The sequence below is a fragment of the Hibiscus syriacus genome, unplaced genomic scaffold, assembly GCF_006381635.1.
Source record: "Hibiscus syriacus cultivar Baekdansim isolate YM2019G1 unplaced genomic scaffold, ASM638163v2 tig00008289_pilon, whole genome shotgun sequence".
Lineage (NCBI taxonomy): Eukaryota > Viridiplantae > Streptophyta > Magnoliopsida > Malvales > Malvaceae > Hibiscus > Hibiscus syriacus.
The window spans coordinates 422,943-438,160 of NW_024062162.1; positions in this window are offsets into that span (position 1 = coordinate 422,943).

A 15,218-nucleotide genomic window follows, 5' to 3' on the forward strand; every position below is an offset into this window, starting at 1 on the left:
AATTAAATTTGATGAAACTCGTCACCTCGACATGACGAGTTTCAACAGTTCATTTTTTATATTTCAAAAGCTTCTTGTTGCACAACTGGTACTTCTTTTAAAATTCAAGGTAAACTCTTCACCTCGACGTGACGAGATTGACATTTTAAAAAAAAATTCAAATTATATAGTGAATGTAAAAATAAAAAATTAATTTCTAACAGGACTAGTCACATCGACAAGATGAGTTCATATGAAAATATTAAAATATTGGCCCACATGGCGCCTACATACCTGGGACCATTAAAAAATTTATTTTGAATGGAACCCACACCTCGACGTGATGAGTTTTAGGTTTACTGTAGCAAATGTCATAGATTACAAATTGAATTGTTAATTTTTTAGCAATCTATGGCATTTGTTACAGTAAACCTATGGCCCAATACCTGTAGCAATGAGGAACTCATTATGTGAGCGTGACAGGTTCCAACAGTTATATTGTTAATTTTTTTGTACGAGTAGGAGTGAGGATGGAGTTTATATAAGAAGTGATAAAGAATTTTTTTTGAATCAAATCATGTATTTGTGGGAAGAAGTTTATTATGATTTCCCGAACGGTCTTTTTGGGTATGAAGACTTAGACTTAGACGGTTAGGATTCAAGCTTGTCTTCAGATGAAAAGTGGGTAAAGGAGGCAATGAAGTCGATACTTGATGAATATAAGGAGAGAAGGAAACTTGAAGAAGAGAATAAGGAGATGAAAATTGAGAAGAAGAAGAAGTATGAAGACTTACAAATCTGATGTAGCAAATGACTTATAGATAGAAGAAGAAAAGAAAAATAATAGTATGGAAATTGAGAAGAAGAATAAGAAGACGAAAAGTTATTTATGAATAGTTTACAATTATATATGAAAGCTAAAAATAAATATGTTTAAGGATGTTCAAAAATTTTAAAAGATGAAGTTAAAGATAAAAAACAGAGAAGTACATTAAGAGAGTAAAAAAGGTAAGACAAACAACACGGTAACACAATTACGGTTTTATCAGTCATGTCGATATTTAGGAAGATGTGAACTACGCTTTCTGTTGTGGTCTTCACCTCTGTAATGGAAACAAAGCTTTTGTAGACCTTGCTCTCATTGAGGATTATCCATATCAGTATTAATTTGACTAGATTCAAGTCGACTCTTCAACTTCCTATGTAATTCTATATTTGACAATCGTTATTTAGAAATAGTTGGTGGCAATAAGCATCGCTTGAGAGATACTTAAATTCATAATTGTATATGTTGCACATAGGATGCAGGCTATAACAATCATCAACATAAAAGTATGGGTCAACACTAATATGCATACATGCAAAGACAATGTGAGCGCATGAGTATCTAAAAGCTTGAAATCAACATCAATCACACCATCTTCTATTGAGATTACTAGTGTATATGGAAGAATTGCCACCCTTATGTGGTCGAACAAGTGCTTGTACAACGTAATCAGAATCAAGTCTGGCGAAATTATTAACAAACATTGATGTTGCATGTGTTTGATTTTTGTTCATTGCCTTATCCAAATATGGAGCCCAATTTCTCCCATCATTGATCATGGCCTCTATTTGTACACCTTTGTCTACCCAAACTTTACCCAATATAAAGTAAGTCTCCCTAACAATACTTGCTACCAGAATATATCTAGTTCCTTTAAGCACCGAGTTGATATATTTGTCAAGATTAGTTGTCTTATGACCGTAACGTTGACCCTGATCATCATATGCTTGTGACCATCTTTCCTAAGGTATTTCAGTTGCAAAATTATAAGCATCTTCTCCGTATCTCTTCAAATTTTCTAGCCTTGCACGAAAGTTTGGTTGTAGTAAATCATATCATGAAAAAAATTAGATTTAAGAATAATAAATGAAGAACATAAATGAGACATAAATCATGAACGAAAAATAAAGTTGTAAAAGTTATCCACGTTGATAATATCTTTTTTGAGATTTTTGTTCTTAAACCTCATCATAGCATTAGAGGTACGCATACAATATGTCGGATATATGTGAGGAGGCGGCCCCTACTTCCAATCTTGAAATCATCATTAATAACCCAGGTGAACGGTCTGATATCATGCAAAACCCATCTTGAGTAACAACATGGGAACATAAGCTGGAGAAAAAGAAAATTTAAGTTTCCTTCAACTCATTTTTAACAATGGTGAAGGCAATGGGGAAACTGTTTCTATCACCATCTTGTGCAACATCTATCATAAGGACGTGTTTATAGATCCCATAAAGAAAAGTCCCATCCACTAGAACCATTTGTTTGCGAAAGCAAAACCCTTCAATGGATGACTTGAAAGTTAAGAAAAAGCCACAAAAAATTCTCTTTCCTGGGATAACCTCTCCATGAATCATGGTAGTAGAAAGAGTATAAGATTGTATAATGGTTCCAGGGATGAAAAATTCTATTGCATGCAAAACAATGTGGTAGCTCATTATATGATCGATCCCAATCACCGAAAAATAGTGTCATTGCTTTCTCTTTTGCCATCAACGACTTGTAGTAAGACAAAATATAACCAAATATATCCCGAATGGATGCCACTAACACTAAAACTGGAATCCTTGGATTGTTTTCGACCAAAAGCTTGACATATGAGCATATGACATCTGAATCTAAATATTTGGGGTCTTATGTCAGCAAGATCAATGTACATGCATATTGGCCATTAAACGATGTCACTTCCCACAACATCTTTCGTTGTAAGTATGAAACTCTCATCCTCCACTTACAATCGACATTATACTTTATATACTTAACAAAATATTTTTTTTGATTAGACTCTACCACATAGAATTCAATATGGGCTTTGATACAGTATTTTTGACTACAGTTGTGCATCCTATTTAGTTTCAAACTTGGACCCAAGCGCCAACTCTATTGATCCATCGTCAGAGGTACCCAAGTGGGTAACACATATCTCTGGCATATCATGAATCTCAAGATTCCTCATAAAATCGTAATTAATGTCATGCATTGCATATGAATGGTGATAGTGAAACCACTGCCTCCCAAACATTGCCCTCAATATCGAAACCTTATCCCTATGAAGTAGCCTCTACGAAATCAGAATCTTCAAGTATTTGTACTTCGTCGTCTTTCATTATTGTAACAACAGTTTCATTATCCTGGCTAAACTCAACAAGCTTTCATCGAATCATCCAATAAGTTTATCATCTACACCACTTTCATGTGGTATAGATGATGTTAGTTCTTCTATGGTAGGTACAGTTGTGGATGAGTTAGGAAGATCTGGTACATTTGACGTTTCAACATAAATCTTGATCATTTGATTATTTGATGATTGATGCAGTCCATCAATAACAACATCTTTATCATCCTCAAGCTTGATTGCTCCATATATGAGTGGAGTATCTAAGATTATGTGTCGATAACTCAAACATGAAATAAAAGCTCCTAATTTTCTTTCAATTTTCTACTTCATTTGGCGATGAGATACATCTACAGGGAACATCATTTTTACAGGCCTTTGTGACGTAAACACAACACCATCCTCAATTTGTATAATTAGGACATTGTAATGGACAACTATGAAAAAAATTTAGCCATTATTTGAGAAAATTTTCTACTGCTTCAAGGAAGTTGTAAAAAATAGATGTTTTATGAAGATTCAAAGAACATAATCCAATTTAAAAGAACCTATCAAAACATAATTCGTCTTTTCAACAATATATCAACTCAATTCAGTGATATATCACCTCAATTCAGTGATGTATCAGACCATTAAATGACGTTTTTGACCATTTTTAATTAAAAAAGTCATTTTTTAGTGACCATTGAACGAACATTGACCAAAACTTTTCAGTGCCCAATCACTTTATTTTGAATTTTTCAGTGATATCTCTCTTAAATTTAGTGATATATCAAATCATTTAATGATGTTTTTAACTATTTTTAATGAAAAACAACATTTTTCTTTTCTTTTCAGTAACCATTGAATGGGCAATGACAAAATCTTTTCAGTTCTCAATCATTTCATTTCTGAACTTTTCAATGATATATCACCTCAATTTAGTGATATATCAGACCCTATAATAATTATTATTCAAAATGTCTTTTTTCTTTTTAGTGATATATTAGCTCATTTCAGAACTTGTTGACCATATTTAATAATTCATCATACCATATCATAATTATTTTACCAAAACTTTTTAGTGGTATATATAGCCATCTCTATTAAGACACACAATTTCATTGTTCAAGTTCCTATTTTAAAAATTTCCATGGCAACAATTTTAGTAACAATTTATTTTGAGGGGAAATCTTTCACCATTTCCTTTGAGGGAGACATTTGATGATGAAAATTTCAAACAATGTTGAAGCTAATGAAGGTTTAACACTTTCTTTACTACAGTTTAGGTTTCCAACCTTTTTGGTTCCACAACATTTATCAATGGGCTATTTGAAAAATGATGTTGCAGTTCAAACAATGATTGACACATACATTTCCAATTTGATGAGTAATGTTGACTTATTTATTGAGTATCACAAGAAAACTATAACTCCTTCCACATCAAAAACAAAATCTTCAGACATATCTTACAATATAGAAACTGAACTTCAAGAACTTAAACTATTTATATATAGAAGAAAATAAAAGAAAGAATAGAGGATTGAAGAACTTAACTTAACATTTGATGAGTCAATTGACTATGAAGACTAAGATGCCGATGTTACTAATGTTGTGTAAATGCTATAGCTTAAGTGCAAGTATACACCAATGCCCAAGTAATAAGTGGTAGCACAAAAAGCTACTAGTATCTTATCCATATGGAGAAAAATGTTCTTTAGAGTCTAAGCTTTAACGAAATTATGGGTTTGTAAAAGATGTTATTTAAGTGAAATAAAAATTATAGTATGAGAAACCATGTCATGCTACAAAACTACAGAGAGTGTTAAGTCAGCTATCGAATCACATGGATCTTTATTATGAAAATCACACTTTAAGTAAACAAAACATACTACTTCTATGTGATTAGCAATTATTAAAACCCTTTGAACTACTCTAATCAACTTTCTTTAATCAAAGGATTTAAAGTATTAACAAAGCTAAACAATTGGTGTATGATTTTCAACATATATATATACCGATGTTATCAAAAGTGCATAGCATATCAATCAACTCTATTTCTAGAAAATTAATCAAAATACCATACATTTAATTACTACTATTTCTAATAGTAATCATAAAGAAAATAACACATAACAGTAGTAGCAAAACAAAACATAAAGCAATCAATCCAAAATATCATCCACAAAGTTTTAAGAACTTCCAAGATCACTCATTCTCTCAAACAGTAAGCTTCGGATGGTGATCTACTGAATGTCGATACTAATCAACAAGCTCTCCTTATGCTACTGTAGACTTTGGCAGGGGGTTTAAACTTCCATGGCGTGTGACTGAAGAACGTGGAAATGAGTACTTTTTAAAATGGGTTTTCAAAAAAAAAAATTTGCTTGCAAAGTAGTCTCATTTATACTCTTGAGGAATTTTTCATTCTCCAATGGAGTGCTTCCACATTTTAGGTGGTTTCTAGCCCATTGACAGCTGCCCAAGGAATTTGTCCCATTCCAGAAAGTTCTCCTAACCGTCTGGTGATTCATCAGCTACTGCAAGATCCACTCAGCATCTCTTGCAATGCTACAACATCAATGTAACAGTTTTGTATCAATAAAATTCAAATTCATCCCTAGACAACCCACTAAATTCTCAATATGCAAAAAATATAAAATTAAACAAATATGTTCCTAAAATGCTCATAAAAATACTCAAAAGTTCAAACTAAACTTAGGTGAAAAAGACTACTAAAGAGAATTCTTTTAGAGAGTTATCACACCCTCAAATCGAGATGTTTGCTTGCGCTCAAGCAAAAATACATGAAATGCATAAACAATAATGCCACAGAATAGTTTTATGAAATCAACTAAGCAAGTAAGTTTCTTTTGTTAGCCCTCAGTCAATGTTGTATAACATATATATATATTCTCAAATTAGGAAATACAATTTCTTCTAATCAAAATCATATTCCTTAGAGTGTAATGTGTACAATTTATATGTATATAATCGATACTTAGCTAAGTTAGAAAAATTTGTACCTACTATGTTAAGGATTTTTAATGCTACAATTGGATTTCCAACTTATTTGTCACACTATGTCGGAGCTATTAGCAACATTACCCAACTTATTTCCTAAAGCTCTCTCAAATTATTATTATTATTATTATTATTATTATTATTATTATTATGCATATAAATTTTGTTATAACATCTAATAAAGATAAGAGTTTTTCAGCTTAATTTTTTTTTAAATTATCTAAGTATTGAAACATAAACCTAGAGTGTGAAAATTTTTCCTAATGGTCCTAATTTTGATAAGAGTCTACAACATCCCCATGGCATTTCATACTAAATAATTTTCATCATCAGTCATCACTAAAATTCCCTTAAAAGCTTAATCGATTTCCACAAAATTATCCTATGACATTACAAATGCAATTTCTATTTGCAAAGCTATATTCCTAAATGCAATATTTAACTAAAACACCCTCAAACCTAAGGGGTGAATTGTCCCTAATGAATGCAACAACCAAAACAAAAAGAAAAACTAACACAATAAACTAAAACATGAGAAAGGTAAGTAGAACTCCCCTAAGTGGGTTTCCTTGGGCTCTTTCTAGGGCTGAGAATATAGGGATGGAGACGCTTCGCTATTGTTTTGGCTTTCACTGAACTCTTTCTTTTCTGACTAGATGAAGTTGATGTGTCTTTCGCCACAGCTGCATCAAAGGCTGTAGTGTTGAATGATGTAGAATCCAACTTTGGCTTCACTTATTCTTCTAGTCTCTTAACGCTGGTATTCAATATAATAAGAGTGTTCTTAGGTGGACTTGCAGTAGTTGCTTGCTCGGCAACAACAATGACCTTGCTTATAACCTATGTTGTGACTAATTCAGGTTCCTCAACATCTGTAGCATCCTTTGTAGCTTTGTCCTCATCCACAACTAACAACTGTGCAGCAACTCACTCTACTAGAACATCATCTCTTTCAAGGACTATCTCTTTCAGCTCTTGGCTAATCAAATATCATCTTCAAATGCCACTGCAAGAACTTCAATGGAGTTTTATGACGTAACCTCTTTTTCACTCTCACCTTCATTCTCATCACCCTCCATTTCGTCCTCATCTTTAGACAATTTTATATCAATAGCCATCGACTCTTCATCACAACTCGGTTAGGTAGCTTCAGCACTATCAGTACTTACTGAACTATGCTCAGCATCATGCATGGATGATGGCACCAAATTCTCTAAAATCTTTTCTAGAAAAACTGGGAATATTCCCTCTGATTCTTTAAACAACTTGGCAAACATTTTTTTAGTTGTTAAATCCCTATCCTTGACATATTCCCAATATTGTACTTGCTCATTATGCATTTGAGATTGATTCTAAATATTGTGGCTTAGTAATGCCATAATGTTATCCTACTTAGCACTAACAAATTCTATAGCACTCTTTAATTCTTTAAAAATTTAGTCATCCAAAGGCGAGAATTGTGGTGTAGTAATGGGAGTTTATGGATCTTCATGAATTATATTGGGGTTTAGTCCTTCTTTCAGCAATGTTTACCTCATAACAGTTGGGGTAAGCGGGCTACGATTCTCTATGATCTGATCAGAAGACAATGGAACCACTTGTGCTTGATAATATAGTGTACTGATTAAATATGAAAAATATAAATATCCTAGTGTCTTCTGAACACAAGTAAACATTTCAAAAGATATAATATTACTAACATCAATTTTCCTACCCCGATAAAATAGAATAAAGCAATAAGATCCCATCTTTAGTAAGGGAAGAAAAATGCATAGTGGGCATTAATCGAGTTCGGAGAAAAATGAACCATACCCTAGCATCTCGGTGAAGATCTAGTCTATTGATGGTGCGAACGCCAGTGGTCGATCTTATCAATGATCGACCGGGAGAACACACTTCTCTTCCAACTTGCTCTAGGGCTTCTTTAGTCAAATTCTCCACAAACGTAGAATGCTTACAAGGCTCATCCGTAATACCCAACAGAGCATTCATGAGTTTTGCCCACCAGTTTACCATTTTCTCATGAACAAACACCAACCGTTTATTTGATCGGTGAGATTATTGTAAAACTCCCAAACAACTTGTTGGTTGATATCCCCTGGGTGATTGCAAAATGTCTCTCATCCTCGTTTTGTGATCATTTGCGAAATGTAATAAAAACTTGTGGCTCTCACTCAATAGAGACGTCGAAACCCTACTCAAAGCAAAAATCACTGTAAAAAAACTCCTCATACCGCTGTCGCTGCTCCCCGTCCATAAATTTCATTACATCTTCAAGCAGATCGACCTTCTACAGCACAGAAGTCGACGATGGTGGTGTTGGAGTGTGATCAGATGGCTTCACGCTTGCTTTATTCTTTGGAGCCATAGCAGAGATTGGATATATGTTTATTTTGAGCAAGATAGTTGTCGAAGAGTCACAGAAAATGAAGGAGAGTGAAAATAGAAAAAGTAAATGTGAGTAAACGGGTAACGTGAAAGAGGGGATAAAGAAATGATTTAAAATTTAAAATTCAAAGGTAAAGAGATAAGATTTTTGAATGGACGGCTAGGATTGACTAATGTGGATGGTTAAAAATTTAAGGGGGATATAAATAGCGTACAACTCACAATTAATTTTACTATAAATGTTATTTACTTTATTGCACTTGTTGTAGCATAAAAAAAACATCGATCGACCAATAATTCAACAAGTATTGTGGAACGAAGATCACCTTTCAGAGCTCGGGTGAGATTATGAATGTAACAATAAATTCTGTACAAAGAAAAAAATAAGAGCAAAGATGTAAATGTCAAAGAAGTTGACTTATTTAAAATGTAAAGCAATTAAGAAGGAGGAGGGTCGCTTGGTGTAATTGAAGCAATGCTAGGGCTTTATTGATGGTAATAATGCTTTAAATGCTGTCCATTGACTTTAAATGTGCTTCCATCCACCAAGTTATTTAATAACACCACGCCATGAGGAAAGACTTCAAGTACTTCAAAAGGAATTGACCAACGGGATCATAACTTCCCTGGAAATACCTTTACTCGAGAATTAAATAATAGAACTTATTGTCCAACGATAAATTATCATGGAAAAATATGTTGGTCATGCCACATTTTACTTTTATCTTTTTAAATGCGTGAACTCTCAAAGGCATTTTTTAGATCCTCTAGCTCATTAAGTTCTAGCATTCATTTTTTCTCTTGCAGCATCGAGTTCAAAATTTAATTTTTTCAACGCCCATAACGGTGTAGTGATCTAGCAACATAGTTTCCAATGAATTGAGATCCTTCACTGCTGATAAATGCTCTAGGTATTTGATGCGTGTTGAGTAGTCTATAAATTGAACACAAAATGTGTTCAAGTATACACAGTCGATCAAGTAATACAATAATGAGTGAGTATCATCTCCACAGGGATTGGAGGGATTTTAAAAGATGTTATAGTAAAAAAAAGATGTCACTAAGTATAACTATGTGCGATTATATAAAAATTGGAAGAAATTCTATGTTTGGTGAAAAATGGTATGAACAAGTGAAGGAATTTTCGTGAAGTGTAGACGTAACATGAAATTTATGCTATAGCAAGAGTTTTAATGAATGTTGAAGTAAACATGAAAATTTGTGCTAAGGCAAGATAAATATGTGCTCTAAAATAAGATTTGACAACCTCACACAAACAAGCTTATATAGGGGTAATTGGCTGGGGTTGTTATGGCAAGAATTTATTCTGCATGAGATAACCTAAGTCTTTATGTCTATGATGCCTGATAGGATTTAATAGAATTGTTCCTAGGCTATCTCTAATAAGGAACCTGATAAAACTATTGCTACGGTAATACCTCTAAGCATGAACTGTAGCAATATCCTATCAATTAATTCCTAACCCTTTTAGTCAATTTAAACCTCTTTTTATCTCTAAGGCAGGTTAGAACCTAACCATCCCGATTTAGCTCATTTACTCACATAGATCTAACCCTCTCAATATTAGGTATCTATTGTAACCCCCCAGACCGATGCGAGTAGCCCGATCCGATCCGGGAAGTCACATTAGGGCCACCGGAGCGACCCACTGTAAAAATAGCGGAAAATTTAAAACTTTATTGAAACGTGTAACTTATAAAATCAGTTTTCACTATTTAAAAATAAAACAGATTTCCAAACACGTATATAAATCAAAATATAATTACATGCCCCCTAATCACATGTACCATACTCTACAACAACGCCGGAAGAATTTCTTTACTGATGTCGATAACTGCACTGGTATAATTCTTTTAACCTGAAAAGGTGAGTAATAGAGTGAGCTTTGGAAAGCTCAGTAATACAGAACTACCAGATGATGCTGATGAACGTGAGATAAACATACATATCCTTATTATTTCCGAACATTTACATATTTTTATACTGAGCAAAGATCCTACTGATATTTCAGATGGTAACGGACAATGAGCTTTCAGTTCAAAGAAATATTTCAGATGATTGAGTTAAGGAGATCAGAATAGGTTTTATAGTGTGTTCCCAAAAACCATGTAACTTTTCAGATCTTTTTAAAACATATATATATATACCCCCATCCGTCACGAACAAAATGTGTAGGTTCCCCAGAACCATACAACCCCGTCACGTTCAATAAGGCCCTGAGCACACAGGGGAGAAACCGATAAGTAAGGCCCTGAGCACACAACAGAAGAACCTCCAAGTAATCTTCCTCCAACAATACCCCCCAATAAAACATGTTCCGTTCGTAAACGGATATATCAAAAATCAAAACATAATTCAAGTTAAGTATCATATCAGAATCCAGGTCATGTATCATATCAGAATCCATGTCAATATCAGATCAGAATCCAGGTCATGTATCATAACAGAATTCAAATTTGAAATCATATAAAATATTCATGTAATTAGGGAACAATCCAGAGTTTACATGTATTATTTAGAGGTACTGTATCAGGCAGAGAAACACAGTTCTTCAGTATGTCGATAGAATGTTGGAATTTAGAATCACTATTGGAAGAGTTCATTAACTGACAGAATCATCAGTTATTCAGAATGTGAATTATCGGGATATTATCTTATTCGGACAATTTTCAGAAGTTGTACGTATTCAGAATCCTTTACATCCATGTCGGGTTATGACCGGTCAAATGGGTTACAAAACTGGTCAAACCGGTCATTTTTTCTTCCCCACGCGCAGTGGCGGCACGTGAACAGTGCTAAATTCCCGGAAAAATTTCTAAAAATTATTTTGAGCGATTTCGAGATACTTACAAAGCTTGGTTCATAATTTTGAACGGCGGAGAGCTCGATTTCAACAAATCTGAAACTTTGACCGCTTCACCTCCTCACGCGCCGCCGTCGACAGAGATCAATGATGACATCGACAAACTCGAAACGATGCAACGAACACGATGGTGCGGGAGGTGTCGTAAACGGATGACCCGATCGTCGTGAATCGATGAAAAACCAATTAAAACCGAGTTATTACCGACGATACTTCCGACTGAAATTAACGACGAACGGAGATGATTCACGACCAAATGTTTGAGGGGTTTTGTTCCTCGGTTGACAACGAACACGATGGTGGTTTCGGCTCGTCGATCGAAGGTCGGACGGCGAGTAAATCGGAGTTGGAAGGAGGGTTGTTGGAGAGGAAAAACTGGGAAGAAATCTGGAAAATCATACAGGGAGGGGGATTTATAATTCAACATATATAAAAATTGGTTAAATCATGGGTTTAGCCACTGAAGTTCCTACACTTTATAAAACGGTCTGCCAACTTTAAAACTTTATAATTTAACCCATTGTTTCTTTCAAAATAACAAATTAAATCCACCACTTTATAATTTCTTAAATTTAGCCCCTAAATTGGGGTGTTACAATTCTCCCCTCCTTAAAAGAATTTTGTCCTCGAAATTCATCCATGTTACATAATTGCATAAATGAAACTTCCAACAGTTCTTTTAAATCTTTCAATAGCTTTTACAAAAGTATGATTCCTCCACTTATCCTTAACCAGCTGAGTATACATTCTTATCAGAAATCTCTCTCATCCAAGTAAATAATTAAAACAACTTTATCCTTGTGGAATCAATTCAACCTTAGTTACGAGAATAGGCTCATGCATATCCAATTTCATTTCCGGAGTTGAGTCAGAATTTTTCAGATGAATAACTCTCACATGGCTCGTGAGGTACTTCACAGCGTTTAGACAGATGTTACTGGTATTCCATTTTGTACAAGTATAGCCTTAACATATAGAAACTTTAGTTTACTCGCTACATATAGGGACTCAGCCCTGGAGTTCCGGCTCAAAGAGGTACGATAGCAGTCTAGGGGCATGTACTGATCAGACATATTTTGACATTCGACCGGCCCGTCTATCTTGAAATTTTTTGACTCAAACCATAGCTCTGATACCACTAAATGTAACCCCCTAGACTGATGCGGGTAGCCCGATCCGATCAGGGAAGTCACATTAGGGCCACTGGAGCGACCCACTATAAAAATAGCAGAAAATTTAAAACTTTTATTGAAACGTGTAACTTATAAAATCAGTTTTCACTATTTAAAAATAAAACAGATTTCCAAACACGTATATAAATCAAAATACAATTACATGCCCCCTAATCACATGTACCATACTCTGCAACAACGCCGGAAGAATTCCTTTACTGATGTCGATAACTGCACTGGTATAATTCTTTTAACCTGAAAAGGTGAGTAATAGAGTGAGCTTTGGAAAGCTCAATAATACAGAACTACCAGATGATGCTGATGAACGTGCAGATACAGATAAACATACATATCCTTATTATTTCCGAACATTTACAGATTTTTATACTGAGCAGAGATCCTACTCATATTTCAGATGGTAACGGACAATGAGCTTTTAGTTCAGAGAAATATTTCGGATGATTGAGTTAAGGAGATCAGAATAGGTTTTCTAGTGTGTTCCCAAAAACCATGTAACTTTTCAGATCTTTTTAAAACATATATATATATAACCCCATCCGTCACGAACAAAATATGTAGGTTCCCCAGAACCATACAAACCCGTCACGTCTAGTAAGGCCTTGAGCACACAACCGAGGAACCGATAAGTAAGGCCCCTGAGCACACATCCGAGGAACCTCCAAGTAATCTTCTTCCAACAATACCCCCCAATAAAACATGTTCCGTTCGTAAACGGATATATCAAAAATCAAAACATAATTCAAGTCAAGTATCATATCAGAATCCAGGTCATGTATCAGATCAGAATCCATGTCAATATCAGATCAGAATCCAGGTCAGGTATCATAACAGAATTCAAATTTGAAATCATATAAAATATTCATGTAATTATGGAACACACCAGAGTTTACAGGTATTATTTAGAGGTACTGTATCAGGCAGAGAAACACAGTTCTTCAGTATGTCGATAGAATGTTGGAATTTAGAATCACTATTGGAAGAGTTCATTAACTGACAGAATCATCAGTTATTCAAAATGTGAATTATCGGGGATATTATCTTATTCGGACAATTTTCAGAAGTTGTACGTAATCATAAGGGTATTCAGAATCCTTTACATCCATGTCAATTGATCGGATAATCGAACAACTTGAGAACGAAGATTCAGAACCTTAACAATCTATGTCGACTGGTCAATTCATTTTCCTTCTAGGGTATTTACTCTTTAATACCAAAAATTCTTGTCCGTAGACCATTTTCGGAATTATCGCTGAATAAATCTTCCAATGTCTTTATTTCATTTCCACGCTTCCACAATATCATGAAATGCTGACGTACTTGATTAATTTGTTCATAACCCATTGTAATTGTACAATACGTAAACTCATCAGAGTTTCCAGACTTATCTAAATCACTTATTAAATCCTCAGTCATTGAGGTTACCTAGTTCATTTAGCAGTCATGTCCATTCCAGTTACTTCAGGATTTTCCAGAGTAATTCAAACGTTCCTGAATTTCAGATAAATGTACTTCCATTCTATTCAATTTGGTCTTCGTGGTTGATTTGTCGAACAAACGTCCAATAATTATGATTACTTGGATTCCTTAATTAATCCAAGACATTTACTTAATTTAGGCCATAAGGGTATTTTGGTATTTTTGATGTTCAATTTTATTCCATTCATTTCAGAACTCGAGGATATTCAATCATTCCTGAGCTTGGTGATATTCTTGAGTCATTTACATTACAGGGGTATTATGGTTATTTTACAGATCTACGGTATTTCAATCTTTTCCTTCCATCCGGTCTTATTATTTAATTCAATCTTATCATTTACTTTAGTCCTTACGAACAATTCTGATAGCAGAATACCCCCGATAAATTATTCTTCAAGTATTTACTCATTATTCAGATATTTTCGAGTCAAGTGTCTTCTCAGATTTTACAAACGGAATATCATGAATTTTCTGTACAAAGACAGGATCTTAACAATTAAATTCTTACTTAATCGAGTTAAGTACAAATCCTCAAAGTACTTTCTCATTCAAGGTCAATTCAGACTATTTTATCTCTCAAGGGCATTTTCGTAATTTCTTAACCAGATAATTTCGATATTGGCTCTTAACGAAAATAATTATAATTTAATGATCCTATGGTTAATTGCTTTCTCCAACATTCTCTAATCTTGAAAAGATTCCTTAACAGACTTCTAGCATCTTGCTCAACTCCTCTTGGGTTAAAACCGGTTATCCAAAATATCCAAGTAAAACTAACATTTCTTATGCACCTCAATATTTTTTTATCAGATCAATATATCTGTAAAAACCTCTTATCCAACTTCCATATTCCAATCTTGTCTTTTTATAACACAAGGGTATTTTCGTAATTTACCCTACCGGAGTATTCTCATAATTACTCATCCAAATACCTTTAACATTTAACCTTTGATAAAATAAATTATAAGTTACAGATCCAGGTTGATTTCTTTATCACTAAGCACATAACTTGAAATTTAATTCTAACAATCCCTTAATTTCTTATAAAAGTCATCTGAACCATAATCAATTACTGAACCTTTTTACCGTATTCAGATCGAGTGTAGAACTTCATTAATTACACATATG